Below are 27,321 nucleotides of genomic sequence, written 5' to 3'. Positions count from 1 at the left end.
GCCTGACACCAGGGTCATAAGGTCCTCTCAGCAGAGCCACTGCAGCACCAAAGGACTTTCTAGAAGGAGGCAAGGACATGTCATCTAGAGGCCAAGCCCCAGTGTGCAATTCTGTCACAGCCCACCCCCTCTACCCCAAGACAGAAGAGCTCACATTCAAGCGGGAAGAGGTCAGGACCAGTCCAGCCTCACTGGCTTCAGAACGGGCCTGGGGCTACCAGGACCCACAGGAAGGGAAGAGGAACGTGCTCTGGGCAGGGCAGGGCAGGGCAGGACCCACAGCACCAGCAGGCCAGCAATAAAGACCCCCAGAACTTTCTAAGTCACACAAAACCCAGAAGCCACAAAGGAAAATGGATTTAAATGCATGAAGTCGAAATTCTTTTTGTAGGGCTAAAGAAACCACAGCAAAGTTAAAAGTCAAATGCATACGGGGAGGAAATATCTGCAGCATATTTAACAAAGCAAGACAACGATAATCTCTTAAAGCTTCAATAACTGAATCAGAAAAAGACAACGTGGTAGGAAGAAATGGTAACATGAAAAGGAATCTGAGAAGAAACACATACACTTCACAAACACATTTTAAATACTCAGCAAATATGTTTTTACGTGTTCAACATCATTGTAAGACTGTAAAATTTTCTATTTTTTTCCGAGTATTTTTCTAGCCTTTTGAGACCAGGTCTCTCTCTTGCCCGGGCTGGAGTGCAGTGGTGTGATCACAGTTCCCTGCGGCCTAGAACTCCCAGACTCAAGCAATTCTTGAACCTCAGCCTCCTGAGCAGCTAGTACTACAGACCTGTACCACCATGCCTGACTAGTTTTTTATTTTTTTGTAGAGACAGGGTCTCACAATGTTGTCCAGGCTGCTCTCAAACTCCAGGGCTCAAGCAATCCTTTTGCCTCAGCCTCCCCAAGTGCTAAGATTACAAGTGTGAGCCACCACACCTGGCCTTAATTTTTTAATTTTTGTGGTTTTTCTTTTTTGAGATAGCATTTCACTCTTATTGTCCAGGCTGGAGTGCAATGGTGTGATCTTAGCTCACTGCAACCTCTGCCTCCCAGCTTCAAGCAATTCTCCTGCCTCAGCTTCCAAGTAGCTGGGATCACAGGCACCCACCACCATGCCCGGATATTTTTTGTATTTTTGGTAGAGACGGGGTTTCACCATGTTGGCCAGGCTGGCCTCAAACTCCTGACCTCAGGTGATCCACCTGCCTCAGCCTCCCAAAGTGCTAGGATTACAGGCATGTGCCACCACATCTAGTCAATGTTTAAATTTTTGGTAGAGATGGGATCTCGCTTTGTTGCCCAGGCTGGCCTCAGACTTGGCTTTGAGTGATCCTCCTGCCTCAACCTCCTGAGTAGCTAAGACTACAAGCACACACCACCACACCTGACAAGTTTCCTTTTTTAAATTCCTCCAAAGGCTAGCACTTCTAAAACGTAAAAACTTCCATTTATTTTCTGAAAATTTTTGTGTTTCCTTATCTTTCTGGCAGCCTCATTAGGCTCTATAAAAGAATCAAAATAAATCTTAAAATTTTTTTTGACACAGTTTCCTCTGTCACCCAGGATGCAGTAGGGTGATCTCAGCTCACTTTAACCTCCACTTCCCAAGTTCAAGTGATTCTCCTGCATCAGCCTCCCAAGTAGCTGGGATTACAGGCATGCACCGCCAAGCTCAGCTAATTTTGTATTTTTAGTAGAGATGGGGTTTCACTATGTTGGTCAGGCTGGTCTCAAACTCCTGACTTCAGGTGATCCACCCACCACAGCCTCCCAAAGCGCTGGAATTGTAGGTGTGAGCCATAGTGACCAGCCTAGATCTTAAAATTTAAGGGATATTATAATTTAATTTTATATACTATGGAGGTAGAAAAATATTTCAAATTCATATAGACACATACACTTGAAGCTTCAGTTCTACAATCTCATTCATATGTCAAGTTAAACCAAAATACACAAAAACTCACTTATCCACATCTCAACAGGCTTTCTCCTTTCAATGTTTCCTTAACAGACCTGAGATCACAAACACACAAAATAATGACCAAAAAACCTAACAAATCAGGTTTTCTGTCTTCTCTCTCTAGATAGAAAATAGACCCTCCACCATCCTGATGGAGATAAATAAAGAGATCATAAAACCACTGTTGCCAGCTACAGGAAACAGCTTGGTCAAGAACCAGAAACAAAACAGAGAATCAGCCCAGGCACACGGACTCACGTCAGTTCGAGACCAGCCTGAACAACATGGTGAAACCCTGTCTCCAATAAAAATGCAAAAATTAGCCAGGCATGGTGATGCACACCTCTACTCCTAGCTACTCAGGGAGGTGAGGCAAAAGAATCGCGTGAACCTGGGAGGTGCAGGTTGCAGTGAGCTGAGATTGCACCACTGCACTCCAGCCTGGGCAACAGAGTGAGACTCCATCTCAAAAAAAAAAAAAAAAACAAAACAAAAGAGGCTGAGGTGGGAGGATCACTGAAGACCAGAAGTTCAAGGCTATGTTGAGCTGTGATTGCACCACCACACGCCAGCCTGGATGACAGAGGGAGACTCTAAAAATATATGAATATTTTTATATGTCGCTAAAACGGTATAAATAAATCAACAAAAAATGAAAGATAGATGGGGGAAAAAAACAGAGTCCATGAAAGTATTTTGTTGCTGTCCTTTTTTTTTGAGACACAGTCTGGCTCTGTCACCAGGCTGGAGTGCAGTGGTGTGAGCTTGGCTCACTGCAACCTCTACCTCCTGGATTCAAGCGATTCTCCTGCCTCAGCCTCCCAAGTAGCTGGGACTACAGGCATGCGCCACCACATCTGGCTAATTAATTTGTATTTTTAGTAGAGACAGGGCTTCATTATGTTGGCCAGGATGGTCTCTATCTCTTGACCTCGTGATCCACCCACCTCGGCCTCCCAAAGTGCTGAGATTGCAGGCGTGAGCCACCGCGCCCAGCCATTGTTCTTTTTTGAGATGGAGCCTCACTCTGTCACCCAGGCTGGAGTGCACTGGCATGATCTCAGTTCACTGCAACCTCTACCTCCTGAGTTCAAGAGATTCTCCTCCCTCAGCCTCCAGAGTAGCTGGGATTATAGGCACGCATACCACGCCTGGCTAATTTTTCTATTTTTAGTAGAGACTGGGTTTCACCATGTTGATCACGCTGGTCTCAAACTCCTGACCTCAGGTGATACACCCTCCTTGGCCTCCCAAAGTGCTGGGATTACAGGTGTGAGCCACTGTGCCTGGCCTTAATGTATTGCTTTTGGTGGTATTGTTATTTTTATTGTTTTTTTCCCCCCCTCAATTTTTATTTTATTTATTTATTTATTTGAGACAGAGTTTTACTCTTGTTGCTCAGACTGGAGTGCAATGGTGCAGTCTTGGCTCACCACAACCTCCGCCTCCCCGGTTCAAGCGATTCTCCTGCCTCAGCCTCCTGAGTAGCTGGGATTACAGGCATGGGCCACCACGCCCAGTGAATTTTTTGTATTTTTAGTAGAGACAAGGTTTCACCACGTTGGTCAGTCTGGTCTTGACTCCTGACCTCGTGATCCACCCGCCTCTGCCTCCCAAAGTGCTGAGATTACAGGCATGAGCCACCAGACCAATATATTAGACAGGGTCTCACTTTGTCACCCAGAATGGAGTACAATGGTGCGATCATGCCTCACTGGAGCCTTGACCTCCTGGGCTCAAGTGATCCTCCTGCCTCAGCTCTCACAAGTAACTGGGACTACAGGTGTGCATGACCCAGCTAATTTTTTTATTTTTTTTGTAGAGATGGTGTTTCACCATGTTGCCCAGGCTGGTATATAATATTTTTAACCATTCTGTGCACAATACAAAGTTGTGACTGTGACCATCACATGCGGTGAAGTATGGAATATTCCACTCGTGGCATCATGTTGGTGCTCAAAACATTTCCATTTTTGGAGCGTTTCCAAAATTTGGATTTTCAGATCAGGGATGTTCAACGTGTATATAATAACAAAACACATAGGATTTGCTGGCAAGTGCAGCCCCATTCAGTAAATATAATGGTGTAAAGCAAGTATGAGAAACGCACCCAAGCAAATAACAGCAACTAAAAAGCAAGGCACAGTGCAAAAATATACTAGGGAAATCCTACCCAGCACCTGCAGCAAAAGTAAACATATCAACAAAATCTGGTACAGAGCTACAAAACCCTTTCCTGTCGGATATGATGTTGCCACACTTCACCACTAGGGGGAGACCAAGATCACCCAGTGAATTTGGGCCCCGATGCTCAGAATTCCTGGCCCTGTCTGCTTTCCCAGAGCCTGGTGGCCTCTTCAGCATCTGTAAGGTCCCCCCATCTGTAAGATGCTAGCAAGCAATCTCAAGGGACCAACAGCCCCAGGCCTATGGAGCCCTCAAGAGCCTAAATCAGGGTCCAAAGTGGCTCCCGCCGGAGGTCGTGGCGCTTGCGAAGGCGAGGTCATGAGTTCAAGGCTAACCTGAGCAACATTATAAGTTCAAATTGATTGGCAAAAAAAAAAAAAAAAAGAGCCTAAATCAGCCTGGGATACCCAAGGGCCCCAGTTTGCACCATTCTCTTCCGTCCACAATATGGGCATGTTGTAAGATGGCAGAGAGGGCCAGGCATGGTGGCTCACCCCTGTAATCCCAGCACTTTGGGAGGCTGGGATGGGAGGATCACTTGAGGTCAGGAGTTCCAGACCAGCCTGGCCAACATGGTAAAACCCCGTCTCTACTAAAAATACAAAAATTAGCTGGGTGTGGTAGCAGGTGCCTGTAATCCCAGCTACTTAGGTGGCTGAGGCAAGAGAATCACTTGAACCCAGGAGGCAGAGGTTGCAGTTGAGTGGAGATCACACCACTGTACTCCAGCCTGAAGTACAAAAAAAAAAAAAGCCAGGCATGGTGATGCCCGTCTGTTAACCCAGCACTTTGGGAGGCCAAGGTGGGCAACCCCTTAAGCTCAGGAGTTCAAGACCAACCCGGGCAACATGGCAAAACTCCGACTCTCCAAAAAAGAAAAAAAGGAAAAAAAACCCTGAAGCATAATTTATGTATGGAAAAATGCATAAATTTCAAGCACACAGCTACATGACCTCCAATGGCCTCTTAATAGCCCATCTTGACCCTCTCCTCTACCTCCACAGGGCCGTTTCGGGTTGTGCTTTCCAATTCTGTCTGACCACATCACTATCCTAGTTAAAAACTTCCAACAGCTTCTCCTGCTCTGAGAGTAGAGACCCTCAGAAACAGAATTATAAGCACTCCTCACCTTTTTTTTTTTCCAATCAGTTTGAGCTTATGAGGTTGCTCAGGTTAGCCTTGAACTGATGACCTCGCCTTCGCGAGCGCCATGACCTCCGGCGGGAGCCACTTTGGACCCCAGCACTCCTCACCTTTGAGAAAGAAAAATGAGGACGGCCATAGTGGCTGGCACTTGGGAGGCCAAGATCACTTGGGGTCAGGAGTTGGAGACCAGCCTGGCCAACACAATTAAACTATGTCTCTACTAAAAATACAAAAATTAGCTGAGTGTGCTAGTGCACGCCTGTAATCTCAAGTACTAGGGAGGCTGAGGCAGGAGAATCGCTTGAACCTGGGAGGTGGAGGTTACAGTAAGCCAGGATTGTGCCACCGCACTTCCAGCCTGGGCAACAGAGAAAGAACAGAGAGAGACTCTGCCTCAAATAAAATTTTTAAAAAGGAAATGAAAAGGCCGATCTAAATCTGCCTGTAAGAAAGGAATCCGAGGCCAGGCGCAGTGGCTCAAGCCTATAATCCCAGCACTTTGGGAGGCCGAGGCGGGTGGATCACAAGGTCAAGAGATCGAGACCATCCTGGTCAACATGGTGAAACTCCGTCTCTACTAAAAATACAAAAAATTAGCTGGGCATGGTGGTGCGTGCCTGTAATCCCAGCTACTCAGGAAGCTGAGGCAGGAGAATTGCCTGAACCCAGGAGGCGGAGGTTGCAGTGAGCCGAGATCGCACCATTGCACTCCAGCCTGGGTAACAAGAGTGAAACTCCGACTCAAAAAAAAAAAAAAAAAGAAAGGAATCCACTTTAGTTAAAGGGGAACTAGCAGGCACATAGTACTTTGACTTTTTTTTTCCTTCTTATTTTTAATTTTTTTTCCACTTTATTTTTTTCCCTTCTTTCTTCTTGAGACAACGTCTGTGTCACTCAGACTGGAATGAAGTAGCATGATCACGGCTCACTGCAGCCTTGACCACCCAAGCTCAAGTGATTCTCCCACCTCAGCCTCCTGAGTAGCTGAGACTACAGGCACGTGTCACTATGCCCAACTCATTTTTGTATTTTTTGCAGAGATGGGGTTTTGCCATCTTGCCCAGCCTGGTTACAAACTCCTGGGCTCAAGCGATTCGCCCACCTCATTCTCCCAAAGTGCTGGGTTAACAGATATGAGTGTCACACCTGGCCTTGGTACTTGGACACTAACGACACTATTTATTCAAATGCTGAGCTGCAAAATGTCTCCATCTGGGGTGATGAGAAAGTAAACTTACAACCCAGTGAACCAAGAGTATAAATTCACTGAGTATGGAAGCTGTTGGTCAATTTCAATTTGATGCCTGATTAAGTTTAACCATTTACTATTGTTGAATTTCCTTTTCTTTACTATTGGTTTGTCCTTGTCCAGTAGCTGTGTGAGGTTTTTAAAAACCATATAATTTGGCCAGGTGCAGTGGATCATGCCTGTAACACCAGCACTTTGGAAGACTGAGGGGGAAAGATTGCTTGAGGCCAGGAGTTCAAGACCAGCCTGGGCAACACAAAAGGCCCCATTTTTTCCATGGAAAAAATAAATATTCTCTTACTATCAATTTGACTTACTACAGAAGCTAGTCTTTCTCATATGAAATACACACAGTGATTTTTTTTTTTTTTTAAGATGGAGTCTCACTCCTGTTGTGCAGGTTGGAGTCCAATGGCGCGATCTCGGCTTATTGCAACCTCCACCTCCCAGGTTCAAGCTATTCTCCTGCCTCAGCCTCCCGAGTAGCTGGGATTACAGGCGTGTGCCACCATGCCAAGCGAATTTTTGTATTTTTAGTAGAGATGGGGTTTCACCATGTTGGTCAGGCCAGTCTCGAACTCCTGACCTCAGGTATCCACCTGCCTCAGCCTCCCAAAGCGCTAGGATTACAGGCAAGAGCCACCTCACCTGGCCTTTGTTTTTTTTTGAGATGGAGTCTTACTCTGCCATCCAGGCTGAAGTGCAGTAGTGAGATCTCAGCTCACTGCAACCTCTACATCCCACGCTCAAGCAATTCTCATGCTTGAGCCTCCAGAGTAGCTAGGATTACAGGCACACACACCGCCACATCCGGCTATATACATACACTGATTTGTGAAATGTATCAGACCAACCAGGCATAGTGGCTCATGCCTGTAATCTCAGCACTTTGGGAGGCTGAGGTGGGTAGGTTCCTTGAGCTCAGGGGTTTAAACGCAGCCTGGGCAATGTGGTAAAACCGCGTCTCTACAAAAAATGCAAAAAATTAGCGGGACATGGCCCGGCGCAGTGGCTCATGCCTGTAATCCCAGCACTTTGGGAGGATGAGGCGGGTGGATCACGAGGTCAAGAGATCGAGACCATCCTGGCCAACATAGTGAAACCCCATCTCCACTAAAATACAAAAATTAGCAGGGCGCACCTGTAGTCCCAACTACTCGGGAGGCTGAGGCAGGAGAATTGCTTGAACCCGGGAGGCGGAGGTTGCATTGAGCTGAGATGGCACCACTGCACCTGGCGACAGAGTGAGACTCTGTCTCAAAAAACAAAATTAGCAGGGCATGGTAGAATGAGCTTGTCGCCAGGTACTCAGGAGGCTAAGGTGGGAGGATCACTTGAGCCTGGGAGGCAGAAGTTGCAGTGAGCTGAGATTGAGCACCGCACTCCAGCCTAAGCGACAGAGTGAAACCCTGTCTCAAAAAAATTAATTTAAAAAAAGAAACATATCAGATAATTGTAGGAAGTCATTAAATGTGAAAAGTGAAGGTGGTTTTTTTTCTGTAACTTTCCATACTGCTTGCCAAGCATTTGGCAGAACATGGCAGGAGCATTCTGTCACTTCTCTCTCATGATAGCCTCAGGAAGAAACAGTGCTGCTACCCATTTCCCAGATAGGAAGTTAGGCTCAGGGAGGTGAGGATGGCCCAGTGTACACCCACTTCAGGGCCCGCCGGAGTTAAGATAGATCCCAAGGCAGGGGCCTGAGGAACTGGCTCCACCACTGACTTGCTGTGAGCCCTGCCTGGGCCTCAGTTTGACAGTTCCCTCAGAATCACAAATCTCTGATATTCTTCTGGAGAAGTCCTGACTTCAAATACTCTGCTCCTGACATGTGTGATGGCTCCTGCCTATAATCCCAGCTCAGGAGGCTGAGGCAAAAGGATCACTTGAGGTCAGGAGTTCAAAACCAGCCTGGACAACATAGGAGAACTCATCTCAAAAAAAAAAAAAATTATTCTCCCACCAGTCATCAAAATGTCAATGAAATGCCAATAGTAGTCCCAGGTACTCATGCAGCTGAGGCTGGAGAATTGCTTAAGCCGGGAGGCTGAGGTTACAGTGGACCTTGATCACGCCACTGCACTCCAGCCTGGGCGACCAAGTCAGACCCTGTCTTTAAATAAATAAATAAAATATTTCACCCAATCACAGTAGAAAGTTGGAACAAGAAAGCCAGCATGAAATAGCCCACACCTGTAATCCCAGCTACTCAGGAGGCCAAGGTGAGAGTCTCTTGAACCCAGGAGATGGAGGTTGCGGTGAGCTAAGATCGTACCACTGCACTCCAGCCTGGGTGACACGGTGAGACCCTGTCTCAAAAAAAAAAAAAAAAAGGCAGCATGGGAAGCCAGGTGGGAAGTTTTCTTATCTAACTGCCTCCATATCCCTCTTACTAAATTACTATGGGCTTGACCAAGAAAGACAGTTAGAACCTGACCCTTGAGGGGCCAAAGAAACAAAGACAACAAAAGCAGCCATTAAATGGCTCTGCAGGAGGCAGAGGGAGAGAAGTGTTTTTGCTCCAGAGAGGAAATGGGAGAGGAAAGGAGGGCTGGGAAATGGAGGGAAGAGGCGAGCAGAGCCAGGAGCAGGTGACAGTGACAGGAGGCTGGGTACTGGTGGGATAAGGCAAACCCTATAAAGCCAGGGCCCAGAGGATGCCCAAGGATGGAGAAAAGGAACCTGACCTCTGTGTTTCTCTAAATTGTGCCTTTCCTCTCACCCTCCCACAATAAAGGGCTCACTTCACTTGTGTTACCAAGGTTTGGTAACCGGGGAGTCTAAGGGGAGCCTGGCAGAGATGAAGGGGAAACAGAATTGTGAAAACTACCAACTTAGTCAGTTTTGTGCTTCTGTGACAGAATACCTGACACTGGTAACTTACAATGAACAGAGTGTATTTGGCTCATAGTTCTGGAGGGTGGGAAGTCCAAGATCAAGGAATTATATCTGTGAGGACCTTCTTGCTGCCTCATCGCATGGCGGAAGGTCTCACACGGTGAGAGAGTACACAGGAGAGAAGCAAGAGGGTGCTGAGCTCACCTTTTATCAGGAATCCACCGCTGTGGTAACAGCATTAGTCCATTCGTGAGGGCAGAGCCTCTAAAAGGTCCCATCTCTCAACACTATTATATCGGAGATTAAGTTTACAACACATGAACGTCGCTCTTGGGGCACATTCAGGCCATAGCAACTACATAGCACCAGGGTATGTTGTAGACAAGCAGGCCCCAAAGGCCAAGATGATGGAGAATGGGAACTTCTAGGAATCTGTAGGCATCTAGGGAAGGGCTGAGGACTTCCTCAGAGTAGGGAATAAAATTTCAGCTGGTCTTATCAAGATCCAGGACAGGAAGACCAAGTTGACAAAGATCACTTAGGTGAGTCCAAAATGAATGAGGATACAGGAGGTAGAGAAATACAGAGAACACAGCTTCAGGGACAGGGCAGTTGGTACGGGCATCAGAGCATGGGCTTGGGAGCCAAGATTGTCTGGGTCTAAGATACTATTTCCTACTAAAGCAGGATATTTTATAATTGTAAAAAGGTCACTCCATCAGAAAGACGTAAAAGTTCTAAACATATATGAAAAAAGTAGAGCATCAAAATACAGGAAGCAAAGGCTGACAGAAATAAAGGGAGGAGACAACTCAACTTCAATTCCCACTTTCAATAATGGATAGAAGTAGGCAGAAAATCAATAGTAAAACATAAGACTTGAACACACTAAAACCACCTAGACCTAAAACCAATCTGCAGAGCACTACCCTACACCAACTAGACCTAACAGCCATCTACAGAATACTGTACCCTACACCACCTAGACCTAACACGCATCTACAGAACACTGCACCCTACAACCACCTAGACCTAACACCCATCTACAGACACTGCACCCTACACCACCTAGACCTAACACCCATCTACAGGACACTCCACCCCACACCGCCTAGACCTAACACCCATCTACAGGACACTCCACCCCACACCGCCTAGACCTAACTCCCATCTACAGAACACCGCACCCTATAACCATCTAGACTTAATACCCATCTAAAGAACACAGCACCCTACAACTACAGAATACAACACTACCAACCACCTAGACTTGACACCCATGTACAGAACACTGCATCCTACACCCCTAGACCTAACACCCATCTACAGAACACTGTACCCTACAACCACAGAATACACACACACATATATATATATATGTGTGTATTTTGAGATGGGATCTTGTTCTGTCAACCAGCCTGGAGTGGAGAAGCATGATCACAGCTCACTGTAGCCTCAATTTCTCAGGCTCAGGTTATCCTCCCAACTCAGCCTCCCAAGTAGCTTGTACTACAGGAATGCCCACCCCAGCTAATTTTTTGTAGTTTTTGTAGAGATGGTGTCTCACTATGTTGCCCAGGTTCATCTGAAACTTCTGAGCTAAAGGGATCCCCCACCTCAGCCTCCCAAAGTGCTGGGATTACAGGCATAAGCCACCATGCCAGGGCCACATTATTCTTAAGTGCACATGGAACATTCTCTAGGAAAGACCATATGCTAGGTCATAAAACAGACCTCAATTAACTTAAAAGGACTCAAATAATACAAGTGTGTTCTCTGAGGACAATATAATGAAATTAGGAATTTGGGAAACTCACAAATACGTGAAGTATGTGGAAATTAAACAACATACTCCTAAATAGTCAATGAATAATTCAAAGAAGAAATCCAAAGGAAAATTAGGAAATACTACAACATGAATAAAAATGTTTAAAATTTATAGAATGCTGCTAAAGCAGTGCTTGAAGGAAAATCCATAGCTATGAATGCCTTTTTTTCCCCTTTGAGACAGTGTCTCACGTTCTTGCCCACATTGGAGTGCAGCTATGCAATCAGGGCTTACTGCAGCCTCACACCCCGGGCTCAAACAATCTTCCCACCTCAGCCTCTGGAATGGCTGAAACACCACCACACCTGGCTTAATTTTTAATTTTTTTGTAGGGCTGGGGTCTTATTACATTGCCCAGGCTGGTCTCAAACCCTTGAGCTCAAGTAACCCTCTTGTCTCAGCCTCCCAAAGTGCTGGGATTACAGGTATTAGCCACCATGCCTGGCTGTACATGTCTTTTTTCTTTATTTTTATTTTTTGTGGAAGAGCGATTTATGAGAAAGAGAGAGAAAGAGAGAGAGAGAAGACAGCTCCCATGCTGTTGTGGAAGGGGAACCCAGAGTGGGAAATCCACATTTCTATTTGTTTAAAAAAATAAAGACTGTAAATCAATAACCTAACCTTTCACTTTAAGATGCCAGAAAAATTAGAAAAGAAGAGCAAACTAAATTTAAAGTAAGCAAGAAGAAAGAAAAAACAAATGCTGGGGCAGCAATGAATGAAATAGAGAACAGAAAAACAACAGAGAAAATTAATAAAACCAAAAGTTGTCTATTTGAGAAAAATCTAAACAATTGACAAATCCTCAGCTAGGCTGACCAAGAAAAAAAGAAAAAAGGGGCCGGGCGCGGTGGCTCATGCCTGTAATCCCAGAACTTTGGGAGGCTAAGGCGGGTGGATCACAAGGTCAAGAGATCAAGACCATCCTGGTCAACATGGTGAAACCCCGTCTCTATTAAAAATACAAAAAATTAGCTGGGCATGGTGGTGCGTGCCTGTAATCCCAGCTACTCGGGAGTCTGAGGCAGGAGAATTGCCTGAACCCAGGAGGCGGAGGTTGCGGTGAGCCGAGATGGCGCCATTGCACTCCAGTCTGGGTAACAAGAGCGAAACTCCGTCTCAAAAAAAAAAAAAGAAAAGAAAAGAAAAAAGACTCGAAATGACTAGAGTCAGAAATGGAGGAGATAATATCACCATTAACCTTTTAGGAACAGAATCCTGTCTCCTCCAACGACCAGCTGTACAACCAACCTCGGGTGTTACTTAGCCCCTGCGTGCCTCCCTTTTCTCTGTTCTTTAAAAAGATATTATTTTTCTCAAACTGTTATGAAGAACAGTAAACAAAAGGATTTGTTGGGCCAGGCACAGTGGCCCACACCTGGAATCCCAATACTTTGGGAGGCTAAGGCAGATCACTTGAGCCTGGGGGGGTCAAGGCTGCAGTGAGCCACTTTCACACTCCAGCCTAGGCAACAAAGACTCTGTCTCAAAAGAGAAAAATAATTTTTTAAAAAAGGACAAATATGATTCCATTTACATTAAAGTACCTATAATAGTCAATTCATAGAGACAGGCTGAGCACAGTGGCTGACGTCTGTAATCCCAGCACTTTTGGAGGCCAAGGCGGGTGGATCACCTGAGGTCAGGAGTTCAAGACCAGCCTTGACAACATGGTGAAAGCCTGTCTCTACTAAAAATACTAAAAATGAGCCAGGCGTGGTGGTGGGCACCTATAGTCTCAGCTATTCGGGAGGCTGAAGCAGGAGAATCACTTGAAACTGGGAAGCGGAAGTTGTAGTGAGCTAAGATTGCGCCACTGCACTCCAGCCTGGGCGACAGGAGCAAAACTCTGTTTCAAAAAAAACTAACAACAACAACAACAAAAACAGTCTGGGCAACACAGTGAAACCCCATCTCTACAAAAAACTGTAAAACTTAGCCAGGTGCAATGGCATGTATCTATAGTCCCAGCTCCTCAGGAAGGTGAGGCAGAAGGATCCCTTGAGCCCAGGAGCTAAAGGTTACAAGGAGCTGATTGCGCCACTGAAGTCTAGCCTGGGTGACAAAGCAAGAAGACCCCATTTAAAAAAAAAAAAAAAAAAGGTGGGCCTGCGCAACATTCTTCCTTTTCGATCCGCCATCTGCGCCTCACGTGGGGCCGCCACCAAAATGCAGATTTTCGTGAAAACCCTTACGGGAAAAACCATCACCCTCGAGGTTGAACCCTCGGATACGATAGAAAATGTAAAGGCCAAGATCCAGGATAAGGAAGGAATTCCTCCTGATCAGCAAAGACTGATCTTTGCTGGCAAGCAACTGGAAGATGGACGTACTTTGTCTGACTACAACATTCAGAAGGAGTCTACTCTTCATCTTGTGTTGAGACTTCGTGGTGGTGCTAAGAAAAGGAAGAAGAGGTCTTACACCACTCCCAAGAAGAATAAGCACAAGAGAAAGAAGGTTAAGCTGGCTGTCCTGAAATATTACAAGGTGGATGAGAATGGCAAAATTAGTCGCCTTCGTCGAGAATGCCCTTCTGATGAATGTGGTGCTGGAGTGTTTATGGCAAGCCACTTTGACAGACATTATTGTGGCAAATGTTGTCTGACTTACTGCTTTAACAAACCAGAAGACAAATAACCGAGTTAATAAAAGACATGAACTAAAAAAAAAAAAAAAAAAAGACCAGGCACAGTGGCTCACGCCTATAATCCCAGATCACTTGAGGCCAGGAGTTTGAGACTAGCCTGGGCAGCACAGCAAGACCTCGTTTTTATTAAAAATAAATAAGTAAAAAGAAAAAAAAATTCACAGAGATAAAAAGGAGAAGAGGGGTTCCCAGCAGCTTCAGGGTGGAGAGACTAGGGAGTTACTGCTTACTGCATTCAGGGTTTCAGTTTGAGAAGATGAAAAAGTACTGTGGTTGTACAACACTGAATGACTTTATTGTCACCTCAAAGTGGTTAAAATCACAAACTTTATGTTATGTCCATTTCACCATAACAAAAGACAAATCTGCACTCCAGCCTGGGCAACAAGAGCAAAACTCCATCTCAAAAAAGAAAAAAAAAAAGAATGAGGAAGCTCTTCATGCAGCAACAGAGAAAGGTCTCCAAGATATGCTGTTAAGTGAAAATGGCCAGGTAAAGAACACACTGTATAAACTGTCATTCACTTAATGATCCCTTTGAAAGTTTTACTGTGTCAAAATCATGGTTAGCAGATATGACATATGAAAAAAGAAAAAAACAAATCAGAGTAAAAGACAAGAAATTCCAATTTCCAAAGGGCCAGAAGAGACAAGTTATAACCAGATATTCTAAAGGGTTAAGGCTTCACCTTTGCCAATGTATTCATCCTAATGGTTGAAGGCAGATCCAGGTTTCAAGGGACCTGAACCTTCTATAATTTTTGGAGTCCCCATTTAGAAAAAGAATGTAAAATTAAATATACAAAATCTGGCACAAATGTGAATGTTTATTCAAAATGAAAAAAGGAAAAGAAATTATAGCAAAGTATAAATTTGTAAAAGTTGACCTGTATCACATCACAAAACACAGAAAGATAACACAGTATTTTAATTATTTGAATGCCTGGAACATTTCTCTCTTTTGTTTTTTGTTTTTTGTTTTTGAGACAGAGTCTCGCTCTGTTGCCCAGGCTGGAGTGCCAGTGGTATGATTTCGGCTCACTGTAGCCTCTGCCTCGGAGTTCAAGCAATTCTTATGCCTCAGCCTCCCGAGTAGCTGGGATTACAGCCATGTGCTACCACACCCAGAGTAGCTGGGATTACAGCCATGTGCTACCACACCCAGATAATTTTTGTATTTTTAGTAGAGATGGGGTTTTCCCATGTTGTGATCTGACCACCTCAGTCTCCCAAAGTGCTGGGATTATAGGTGTGAACCATGGTCCCCGGCCTTCCTACCTTTTTGGGCATACTTTTTTAGTGTCCTTCATATGATAACAGTTTTATAATTTCATTTTATATAGCGAAAATAAAGATAATTCAGTGTTTCTTCTCAAATACCTTCCTGGCAGAAAAAAAACTCCTTCCTCTTCTTTTTTGGAGACAAGAGTTTTGCTCTATTGCCCAGGTTTGAGAGTAGTGCCATAATCATGGCTCACTGCAGCCTTGACCTCTTGGTCTCAAACAATCCTCCTGCCATCAAGAGATCAGGAGTTCAAGACCGGCCTGGCCAACATGGTAAAACTCCATCTCTACTAAAATACAAAAAATTAGCTGGGCGTGGTGGCACGTGCCTGTAGTCCCAGCTACTCAGGAGACTGAGGCAGGAGAAGATCCTGAACCTGGGAGGTGGAAGGCTGCAGTAAGCCGAGATAGTGCCACTGCACTCCAGCCTGGTGACAGAGCAAGACTCTGTCTCAGCGGTGGGGCGGGGAGGGGGGGCCAGGGGGGGACTCAGAGAAAAAACAATCCTCCTGCCTCAGCCTCCTGAGTAGCTGGGACCACAGATGGGCACCACCATGCCTAATTTTTAAATTTTTTGTGGAGATAGGGTTTCACCACGTTGCCCAGGCTGATCAGAATCCAAACTCCTGGGCTTAAGTGAATCCTCCTGCCTCAGACTTTTTTTGATCCGGCCAAGGGTTGAGTTTGGAATATGTTTACTTTGGGTTTATTTATTTACGTGGTTTGCAGTCACTTCCCTGGGCAGTTCAAATATAGATAACTGTCCTGATATACGAAAGGCTGCCATGGCACAAAGTTGCAGGAGCAGAGGTGAGATCATGATATACAGGCACCCTATAAATCCATATCAAAAGTACCTAAGTAAAATAAGAGAAACGAGCCAGTCACGGTGGCTCTCGCCTGTAATCCCAGCACTTTGGGAGGCTGAGGTGGGCAGATCACCTGAGGTTGGGAGTTCGAGACCAGCCTGGCCAACATGGTGAAACCCTGTCTCTACTAAAAATACATAAATTAGCTGGCACACACCTGTAGTCCCAGCTACTTGGGAGGCTAAGGCAGGAGAAATACTTGAACCCGAGAGGCAGAGGTTGCAGTGAGCCAAGATTGCACCACTGCACTCCAGCCCGGGTAACACACAGCGAGCCTCCATTTAAAAAAAAAAAGTTGTCTTAACTCATTATTATAATTAAAACTTCTTAATTTTGTAAATTTTATAAAAACGTGGGCCAGCCGCGGTGGCTCAAGTCTGTAATCCCAGAGGCGGGTGGATCACAACTTCAAGAGATCGAGACCATCCTGGTCAACATGGTGAAACCCCGTCTCAACTAAAAATACAAAAAATTAGCTGGGCATGGTGGCACGTGCCTGTAATCCCAGCTACTCAGGAGGCTGAGGCAGGAGAATTGCCTGAACCCAGGAGGCGGAGGTTGCGGTGAGCCGATATCGCGCCATTGCACTCCAACCTGGGTAACAAGGGCGAAACTCTGTCTCAAAAAAAAAAACAAAAAAAAAACGTGACTCCGAGGGCACTGGCAGAGGATATGGGCAATTAGGGTCCTTAAAGGGCATATTTTGTTTGCTTCATGGGAGGTAACTGTTTCCACTACAGAGATGGCCTTCCCAAGCCAAAATCTGTCTTTTCATCCTCTAAAGTCGTAGTATCAGGGTATCTCTCCCTTGGGTCATACAATGAAAAATAATATAAGAACTTGGCCGGGCACGGTGCCTCACGCCTGTAATCCCAGCACCTTGGGAGGCTGAAGTGGGTGGATCACGAGGTCAAGAGATCAAGACCATTGTGGCCAACATGGTGAAACCCCAACCCAAAAACGAACAAAAAAAAAAAAGAACTCAACAACTTGGAAAAGCCATGAAGAAGGGAAAGATAAGGCCAGGCGCAGTGGCTCATGCCTGTAACCCCAGCACTTTGGGAGGCTGGGGCAGGAGGATCACTTGAGCCCAGGAGGTCAAGGCTGCAGTGAGCCATGATCCTGCCACTGCATTCCAGCCTGGGTGACAGAGTTCTGGCTGTGTCTCCAAAATGAAAAAAAGAAGAAAAAGAATCCTTACTAGTATAAAAGAGCTTATAAGTCAGAAAGAAAATCACTATGACCCCCAAAAGATATCAAGATGATTCACAGTGACCAGTGTCCAGTCATTGTGAAATTGTAAGATGTTCAATCTCACTAATGAAAAATGCAAATTAAAAACCTTGGCTAGCCTTCACCCATTAAATAAGGAAAGATTAACACAAAATTGCTAACACTTGCTGTGGCTGCAGACTGGGTAAGATAAGTTCACCAACATCACAAATGCCAGCAGGTGAGCACTTTGGTAATCTGCTTAACAATATTCACCTATACTCTCAGTCCCAGTAATTACACTTCACAGGATCTATTTCAGGAAATTCTCAGAACTGTAGAGATGTTTATATAGAAAGTATTAAATGCAGACCTGTTGAAAATTGAGGAAAAATAAATAAATAAGAGAGAGCAACAGGGAAGAGAGAAAGTATCTCTCAGGATGCGTGTGGACATTTGCAAGCACTTATCTGAAGGTGGAAAGGTAAGAAAGAATACATACCTAATTGTCATCACTGCTAATGCTGAAGGGAGGGCTGAGGGGAGGGGTCTTCGCTTTTTCTTTGTGTGCCTCTCAACGGTTTAACTTCCCATCCCAAACATGGTATATTTGCTCTTGTGATTTAAACAATATTCTAAGAGGTAAGAAAATTCCCACATATAAAAAGGATGAAACCATGCAAATGGAATCTGATCCCCTTCCATCCTATCACCCTGACCCTAGTAAAAAGAATGAAGAAAACAGGCTCATTACGCTCCCTGGCCACACAACAATCAACTTTGACCTGCTGATTTCTTTTTTTTTTTTTTTAGACGGAGTTTTGCTCTCGTTACCCAGGCTGGAGTGCAATGACACAATCTCGGCTCACCGCAACCTCCGCCTCCTGAATTCAGGCAATTCTCCTGCCTCAGCCTCCTGAATAACTGGGTTTACAGGCACGCACCACCATGCCCAGCTAATTTTTTGTATTTTTAGTAGAGACGGGGTTTCACCATGTTGACCAGGATGGTCTCGATCTCTTGACCTCGTAATCCACCCGCCTCGGCCTCCCAAAGTGCTGGGATTACAGGCTTGAGCCACCGTGCCCAGCCTGACCTGCTGATTTCTACTGCTTGATTGGAAATGCTGTTTCCGGGTCTGAGCACAGACTCCTAGAACATCAGAAAGTGGTTTTTTTTTTTTTTTTTGAACAGTCTCATTCTGTCGCCCAGGCTGGAGTGTAGTAACGCAATCTAGGCTCACTGCAGCCTTCACCTCCTGGGTTCAAGCGATTCTCCTGCCTCAGCCTCCTAAGTAGCTGGGACTACAGCCACGCGCCACCAAGCCCGGCTGATTTTTGTATTTTTTAGTAGAGACAGAGTTTCACTATGTTGGCCAGGCTGGTCTCAAACTCCTGACCTCAAGTGATCCACTCGCCTTGGCCTCCCAAAGTGCTGGAATTACAGGCGTGAGCCACGACGCCTGACGCAGAAAGTATTTTCTATATCTGAATTAAACTCATCCACTACTTAATCTGGGTCTAAGAGCCAGACAGCATCAAGAAAAGAGACAACCTGCCAGCCTCGGTGGCTCACACCTGTACCCTTAGCACTTTGGGAGACTGAGGTAGGCTGATCACCTGAAGTCAGGAGTTCAAAACCTGCCTGATCAACATGGTGACATCCTGTCCCTACCAAAAATACAGAAGTTAGCCGAGCATGGTGGCCCACACCTCTCCTCCCAGCTACATGGGAGGCTGAGGCAGGAGAACTACTTGAATCCAGGAGGCAGACATTATAATGAGCCAACATTGCACCACTGCACTCCAGCCTGGGTGACAGTGTAAGCCTGTCTCAAAAAAATAGAGGAGAGACAACCTGCTGGTCACAGCCACGGGCCTGAAACACTGCTCAGTTATTATGCCGTCACTGAAGCCCATTTGAAACAGTCCTTTGATACAAACTGTTTGCACAGGAAGAAAATCATATAGTTGAACAAAGTTTGGCCTGACCATTTAATAAAGCCATGCAGACATATACAACTTTTAGGTAACATGCCTCACCAGTTAAACTGGCAAAGATGAAATAAAAAAGATATATCCCAGTGTTGCCTACTCCACAGGCAACAACAACAACAACAACAACAACTTTATTGCTAAATGCTAACGATCATCTAAGCCCTCAGCAAGTCAATCTTTTGGCTGGTGGAGGATCTTGCCTCTATGTTGACAGCCACTGACCGATTAGCGTGGTGGTTGCTGAAGGCTGAGAAGGCTGTGGCAGTTTCTTATCATAAGATGAAGTTTGCCACATCGATAGACTCTTGCTTTCGAGAAAGATTTCTCTATAGCATGTGATGCCGTTTAATGGCATTTTACCTATAGTAAAATTTCTTTCACAGTTGGAGTCAATCGTCTAAAATCGTGCCACTGCTATATCAACTACATTTATTTAATATTATAAATCCTTTAATGTCATTTTAACAATGTTCACAGTATCTTCGTCAGGAATAGATTACATCTCAAGAAAGCATGTTCTTTAAGAAACAATTCCACATCCAGTCAAGTTTGATAAGATTGCAGCAATTCAGTTACACCTACAGGCTCCACTTGTAATTCAGTTCTCTTGTTATTTCCACCACATCCAGAGTTACTTCCTCCACTGAAGTCTTGAACCCCTCAAAGTCATCCATGAGGGTTAGAATCAGCTTTATCCAAACTCCTGTTAATACTAATATTTTTATCTCCCCCAAGAATCATAAATGTTCTTAATGGCATCTAGTTTGATGAATTCTTTACAGGTTTTCAATTTACTTTGTCCAGATCCATCAGAGAAATCACTATCTATGGCAGCTACAGCCTTATGAAATTAATTTCTTTTTTTTTTTGAGATGGAGTCTCACTCTGTCACCCAGGCTAGAATGCAGTGGCACAGTCTCAGCTCACTGCAACCTCCACCTCCTGGGTTCAAGCAATTCTTCTGCCTCAGCCTCCCGAGTAGCTAGGAATACAGGCGTGCCCCACCACACCCGGCTAATTATTGTATTTTTAGTAGAGATGGGGTTTTGCCATACTGGCCAGGCTGGTCTTGAACTCCTGACCTCATGATCCACCGGCCTCAGCCTCCCAAAGTACTGGGATTACAGGCATGAGCCACCAAGCCCGGCCAAAATTTATTTCTTAAATATAAGAATTGAAAGTTGAAATTACACCTTGATCAATGGGCTGAAGAATGGATAGTGTGTTCACAGACATAGAAACGGAATCTCAGCCAGGTGCAGTGGCTCGAGCCTATAATCCCAGCACTTTGGGAGGCAGAGGAGGGCAGATCACCTGAAGGCAGGAGTTCAAGACCAGGCTGACCAACATGGAGAAACCCTGTCTCTACTAAAAATACAAAATTAACCAGGCATGGTGGTACATGCCTGTAATCCCGGCTACTCAGGGGATTGAGGCAGAATCACTTGAACCCGGGAGGCAGAGGTTGCGGTGAGCCGAAATTGTGCCATTGCACTCCAATCTGGACAACAAGAGCGAAACTCTGCCTCAAAAAAAAAAAAAAATAGGGATGGGTGCACTTTGGGAGGCTAAGGCAGGCTGATCATGAGGTCAGGAGATCCTGGTGAAACCCTATCTGTACTGAAAATACAAAAATATTAGCTGGGCATGGTGGCATGCACCTGTAATCCCAGCTACTTGGGAGGCTGACGCAAGAGAATTACTTTAACCAGGACCCAGGAGGCAGAGGTTGCAGTGAACTGAGATTGCGCCACTGCACTCCAGCCTGGGCTACAGAGCGAGACTCAGTATCAAAAAAAAAAAATCTTTTTGTACATGTCCATCAGAGCTCCTGGAAGACTAGGTATCAATGAGATAGATGAAGACTAGATGTCAATGAGCAGTAATATTTTATAAGGAATCTTTTCTGAACAGTAGGTCTCAAGAGTGGGCTTAAAATATTCAGTACACTAGGCTAGGCATGGTGGCTCATGCCTATAATCCCAGCACTTTGGGAGGCCAAGGCAGGCAGATAACCTGAAGTCAGGAGTTCAAGATTAGCCTGACCAATATGGAGAAACTCCATCTCTACTAAAAATAAAAATTAGGTAATCCACCAGTCTCAGCCTCCCAAAGAGGCCTGGAGTTCGAGAGCAGTCTGACCAACATGGAGAAACCCTGTCAATCCCAAAAATACAAAATTAGCTGGGTGTAGTGGCACATTCCTGTAATCCCAGCTACTTAGGAGACTGAGGCAGGATAATTGCTTGAACCCGGGAGCAGAGGTTGCAGTGAGCCAAGATCGCATCATTGCACTCCAGCCTGGACAACAAGAGCAAAACTCCATCTTGGGAAAAAAAAAAAAGAAAGAAAAATTCAGTACACTATGCTATAAAAAGAGGTGTTGTTATCCAGGCTTTGTTGTATAAAAGTGTCTTCCATTTCTAGAGCACAGGCAGAGTGATTTAGGATCATTCTTAAGGGCCCTAGGATTTTTGGAATAGTGAGTGAGCACTGGCTTCAACTTAAAGTCACCAGCTACGTTAGCCCCTAACAAGAGGGTCAGCCTGTCATTTGAAGCCAGGCATTGACTTCTCTCTAACTGTGAAAGTCCTAGATGGCATCTTCTTCCAACAGAAGGCTGTTGTTTCATCTGCACTGAAAAGCTATTGTTTAGTGAAGTCATCTTCATCAACGATCTTAGTTAGATCTTGTTGAACTTACTGCTACTTCTTCATCACACTTACTGCTTCCCCGTGGACTTTCATAGATTGCAAGGTGAAAACTGGTTATGGAGACTGTGTCCTTCCTTAAACCTGAACCAATGTCTAACAGCTTCCAACTTTTCTTCAGCAGCTCCCTCACCTCTCTCGGCCTTCGGAGAATTGAAGACAGTTAGGGCTTTGCTCTGGATTAGGTTTTGATTTAAGGGAATGTTGTGGTTGGTTTGATGTTCTATCCAGACCACTGAAACTTTCTCCATATCAGCAATAAGGCTGTTCCCTTTCTTATCATTCCTGTGTTCACTGGAATAGCACCTTTTTTTTTTCCTTTTTTGAGACGGAGTTTCGCTCGTTACCCAGGCTGGAGTGCAATGGCGCGATCTCGGCTCACCGCAACCTCCACCTCCTGGGTTCAGGCAATTCTCCCGCCTCAGCCTCCTGAGTAGCTGGGATTACAGGCACGCGCCACTATGCCCAGCTAATTTTTTGTATTTTTAGTAGAGACGGGGTTTCACCATGTTGACCAGGATGGTCTCGATCTCTTGACTTCATGATCCACCCACCTTGGCCTCCCAGAGTGCTGGGATTACAGGCTTGAGCCACCGCGCCCAGCTGGAATAGCATCTTTTAAATTTCTTATTTATATTTTGTTTGTTTGGGGTTTTTTTTTTTTTTTTTTTTTTTAGTAGAGATGGGCTTTCACCATGTTGGCCAGGGTGGTCTCAAACTCCTGACCTCAAGTGATCCACCCACCTTGCCCTCCCAAAATTCTGAGATTACAGGCATAAGCCACCATACCTGAGCAATTTTTGAAACAGGTTCTTACTCTTTCACCCAGGCTGGAGTGCAGTGGCACAATTAGACCTCACTGCAGCCTCAACCTCCTGAGCTCAAGCCTTCCTCCACCTCAGCCTCCCGAGGAGCTGGGACTACAGACATCCACCACCATGCCCAGCTGATTATTTTTTGCAGAGATGGGGTCTTGCTATGCTGCTCAGGCTGGCCTCAAACTCCTGGGTTCAAGAGACCGTCCCACCTCGGCCTCCCAAAGTGTTGGGATCACAGGCATGAGCCACCACACCCACTCAGATAGTTTTTGTTTGTTCTGAAACGGAGTCTTGCTCTGTTGCCCAGTCTGGAGTGCAGTGGTGTGATCTCAGTTCACTGCAACCTCCACCTCCCATGTTCAAGCAATTCTCCTGACTCAGCCTCCCGAGTAGCTGGGATTACAAGGTGCCTGCCGTCATGCCCGGCTAAATTTTGTATTTTTAAAGAGACAGGGTTGCCAGGCGTGGTGGCTCATGCCTGTAATCCCAGCACTTTGGGAGGCCGAGGCGGGTGGATCATGAGGTCAAGAGATCGAGACCATCCTGGTCAACATGGTGAAACCCTGTCTCTACCAAAAATACAAAAAATTAGCTGGGCATGGTGGTGCATGCCTGTAATTCCAGCTACTCAGGAGGCTGAGGCAGGAGAATTGCCTGAACCCAGGAGGCGGAGGTTGCAGTGAGCCGAGATCACACCATTGCACTCCAGCCTGGGTAACAAGAGCGAAACTCCGTCTCAAAAAAAAAAGAGAGAAAGGGTTTCACCATGTTGGCCAGGCTGGTCTTGAATTACTGACCTCAGGTGATCCACCAGACTCAGCCTCCCAAAGTTCTGGGATTACAGGTGTGAGCCACCACACCCAGCCAATAGTTCTTGAGTAAAATTAAAAGTGCTTCACCAGAGGCAGGGCATGGTGGCTCAAGCCTTTAATCCCAACACTTTAGGAGGCCAAGACAGGAGGATCACTTGAGCCCAGGAGTTGGAGGCCAGCCTGGACAACATAGCGAGACCCTGTCTCTACTAAAAACTAAAAAAAAAAAAGAAACGCCTATCTTGTCTTTCAACACGCCTTTCTCGCTGAGCTTAATTATTTCTAGCCCTTGATGTGAAGTGGGAGATTTGCAACTCGTCCTTACATTTGAACACATGGAGGCTATTATAGGATTACTAATTGCAAGCAGCTGGTTGGTGGAACAGTTAGAATGCATACAACATTGATGGATTAAGTTTGCCATCTTACACAGGAATCATTCACCGGCGCCTCAAAACAATTACAAAGGTAACATCAAAGATTATTGAGCTCAGATCACCATATCAGATGTAACAACAACAAACTTTGAAATATTGCAAGAATTACCAAAATGTGGCACAGAGACACAGACTGAGCATGCTTTTGGAAAAATGATGCCGGGAGACTTTGCTCAACGCAGGGTTGCCAAAACCCTTCAATTTGTGAGAAACGCAGTATCTGCAAAGCACAAAAAAGCAAGGCATAATAAAACAAGGGGTGTGCCTATTTTCTTTGACTCTCGCCAAAACCCTTATATTTCCCACAACATGAGAAAATTGAGGTTCAGGTGTGGATGATTTGCCTAAATCACCTGGCTACTAACCAAGTCCAGTGCCACCACCTTTTCACCACAAAATACTGTCACCCAAAGCCTTCAGGATAAGCTTGGCTGGGAAGTCTTAGGCACACAGCCAGACACAAGTGGGCACTCAGAAATTAGTTAAGTGAGTAAATACCCAACAACTAGGAGAAAGCTAGGCAAACTGTGTGACCAACAAGATACTACAAGACTTTTCAGGAGGAAGATGCGGAATTCCCTTAGATCTCAGAGGCAGGTCTCCATCCACTTGGTCTCAGTTACCCAGAGCTGAGTCACCACCTACCCTCCCTCCAGTCTCTTCCCAGCATTCAGCAGGAACCTGCTGGGACTCTACTACTCACACTGCCAAATCCAAATTCTTCATCCTGGCCTTCTCGGCCCTTCCATCTCATCCAATCCAGTTGTTTCCTAAATTAGTCACTTTCACTTTTCCAGGCCTTTGCTGGACTCTTCCCTCTACCTCTCAGAACCCCATCTTCTCCTTTATCCTAAGACTCGACTTGGCTCATATGCACTCTCAGTGAATGCTGGTGCCTTTTCTCACTTCCATCAAAAAAGGGAGTGGTGGCCAGGAAGGTGGCTCACCCCTGTAATCCCAGCACTTTGGGAGGCCAAAGCGGGCGGATTACCTGAGGTCAGGAGTTTGAAACCAACCTGGCCAACATGGTAAAACTTCGTCTCTACTGAAAATACAAAATTAGCTGGGCATGGTGGCACATGCCTGTAATCACAGGAAGCTGAGGCAGGAGAATCGCCTGAACCTGGGAGGCGGAGGTTGCAGTGAGCCGAGATCGCGCCTCTGCATTCCAGCCTAGGCAACAAAAGCAAACAAGCAGCTCACTTTTTGTTGTTTTTTTTTTTTAACAAAAGGGGCTTTATTCATTTGAACCTATATGATCACCAAGTTCACTAGAAACTGGCAGGATGAACCTGGAGCCCCAAATCCAAGAGTGTCAGGCTTTTCTGGCATGGAGGCACAGAACTGACTTAGGTGACCTGGGCAGCCAGACTGGGCTGGGCTTGGATGCCCTTCCTTCTCCTACTCTCCCAGCTTCCTCTCAGGGGTCAGGATCCCAAACTCGGTATCAGGCAAGTCTCTTCTTCCCTTACCAACCCCGTTTCTTCATACATGGGAAAAAAAGGTAGGGAGAGCTTATTATCACAATAATATTTCTTTTTAATTTAGAGAGAGTGGGAGAAGGCCGGGCTCACACTTGTAATTCCAACACTTTGGAAGGCTGAGGTGGGTGGATCAGTTGAGGTCAGGAGACCAGCCTGGCCAACATGGTGAAACTCCATCTCTACTAAAAACACAAAAATTAGCCAGGCGTGACGGTTGGCGCCTTTAGTCCCAGTTACTCGGGAGGCTGAGGCAGGAGAATCACTTGAACCCGGGAGGCAGAGGTTGCAGTGAGCTGAGATCGTGTCACTGCACTGCACTTCAGCCTGGGTGACAGAGCAAGACTCTGTTTCAAAAAAAAAAAAAGGGTGGGATACAAAAATGACAACAAAATAACATCGCTTGGAAAAAATTGTCCCACAAAAGTTCTCAGCACATAGTCCAAAGTCCCTCCTTGTTGAGACACTGTAAGCTGTCAATAAATATACCTTGGCCATGCCCCTAGATTGGCACGCAGAGACTTACCCCATTTTAAAAGCCCGGAGTAGAGGTCTCAGAGTTGCTATTAGGAACCAGCTCCTGGTGAGGGGTATTTAGTTGTTTGCAATTTCCCCCAACAGTTCTGCAAAGAACAGTCGTCTATAAGCATTTATCTTTGTTAAACAGCTACTTCTTTTTGTTTTGTTTTGTTTTTAGAGACAGGGTTTCACCATGTTGACCAGGCTGGTCTTGAACTCCTGACCTCAGGTGATCCACCCGCCTCCCAAAGTGCTGAGATTACAGGCATTAGCCACTACACCAGGCCTGTATAGCTACTTCTAAAGATAGATTCCTATAAGTGGAATTACTGGCTTAGAGAATCCACACATTTTAAATTCTGATACTAGTTGAGAAACTTTACACAGTAATTCTCAAACTCAAATTGCACTTAGGCTTTACCTGTGAAGCTAGTTTCTGTGCAAAATCTGACCAGCTCCCAGCCTCCCTCCACCCCTACCCCATCCTCCAGGAGGCAATCTGGAGGGGCTACAGGTTTTTTGTTATGCAGCTCTTAGGTGGTAGGAGGAGGCAGTCACTCCTTTCCATTTCCCCAACCTCATCTAGCACCAGACTGGGGAAGCACTGGTGTAAAGGGCTGCTGCAGGCACAATTTTCGGGTGAGGCGTCTGCCTCTATCCCAGGCCCCCAGTGATTTCCCCAAAAACGGCAGAGTGTGGCTCTCAGGCACACAGGAGAAAATACCTAGTTTGGAGTTCAAGCTCAGTGGCCACCACCAGAGTCCCCTCCCCAGGCTCACCTGATTCCCCCTGGAGCTCCCGTCTTCTGAAGGTTCCTGTCCCAGACATTTCCTAGAAGCTAAGGCCCATGGGATTTACATTTCTTACTGAAGACAACCCAGACCTGGCCTTTTCTTTCAGAGGGCCGTGGAGGAAGCACATCTGGCCAAAAAATCGTTTCTGACCCACACTCTGGGCCTCAGCTTCCCTGTCTGTGAAATAAAGAGCAACAGGCAGTGCCACTGACATCTCACCTGCTGCTGTGAGGAGGTTTTTTAACATTTGCAGGAAGACTGGCTTCCACGGGGTGTCCAGGTGAAACCAACAATCCTTTAATCAGCATTCTGATTGGCTTAGGGCCTGTTTGGAAAAAAAAAAATTAGAGTTTTGTTTCCACAGTTCTCCATTGCTAGAGGGCAATTAAGACCAAAAGCTGTTTTCAAGGCAATTTCCAAGCTCAAGGGCCCTAGATATACAGGCCTAGGCCTGTCCAGGTACAGGGCTGGGGGGTGTGGGGGGGATGCCCTAAAGAAGTTGGTTAACAGGTAT

General features: G+C 45.7%; 1 protein-coding gene and 1 pseudogene across 2 annotated transcripts in view; one reads left to right on the top strand and one right to left on the bottom strand.

Annotated features, from left to right (window-relative positions):
• The window catches only part of LOC144582920 (uncharacterized), a 58,407-nt gene that overhangs the window by 24,684 nt on the left and 6,402 nt on the right, over positions 1-27,321 (bottom strand). Inside the window, exons 7-8 of the mRNA XM_078375603.1 lie at positions 27,027-27,132; positions 26,021-26,117 (exon numbers count right to left, since the gene is read on the bottom strand). The gene's annotated coding sequence lies outside the window, so the exon portion shown is untranslated. The remainder of the gene's footprint in view (positions 1-26,020; positions 26,118-27,026; positions 27,133-27,321) is intronic.
• LOC108591598 (ubiquitin-ribosomal protein eS31 fusion protein pseudogene) lies at positions 13,349-13,906 on the top strand (annotated as a pseudogene). The gene has a single exon (XR_013535014.1). The product of XR_013535014.1 is annotated as a ubiquitin-ribosomal protein eS31 fusion protein pseudogene (transcript).

This window comes from Callithrix jacchus, chromosome 5 (assembly GCF_049354715.1).
Source record: "Callithrix jacchus isolate 240 chromosome 5, calJac240_pri, whole genome shotgun sequence".
Taxonomy (NCBI): domain Eukaryota; kingdom Metazoa; phylum Chordata; class Mammalia; order Primates; family Cebidae; genus Callithrix; species Callithrix jacchus.
This window is presented reverse-complemented; position numbering and strand designations above follow the sequence as displayed.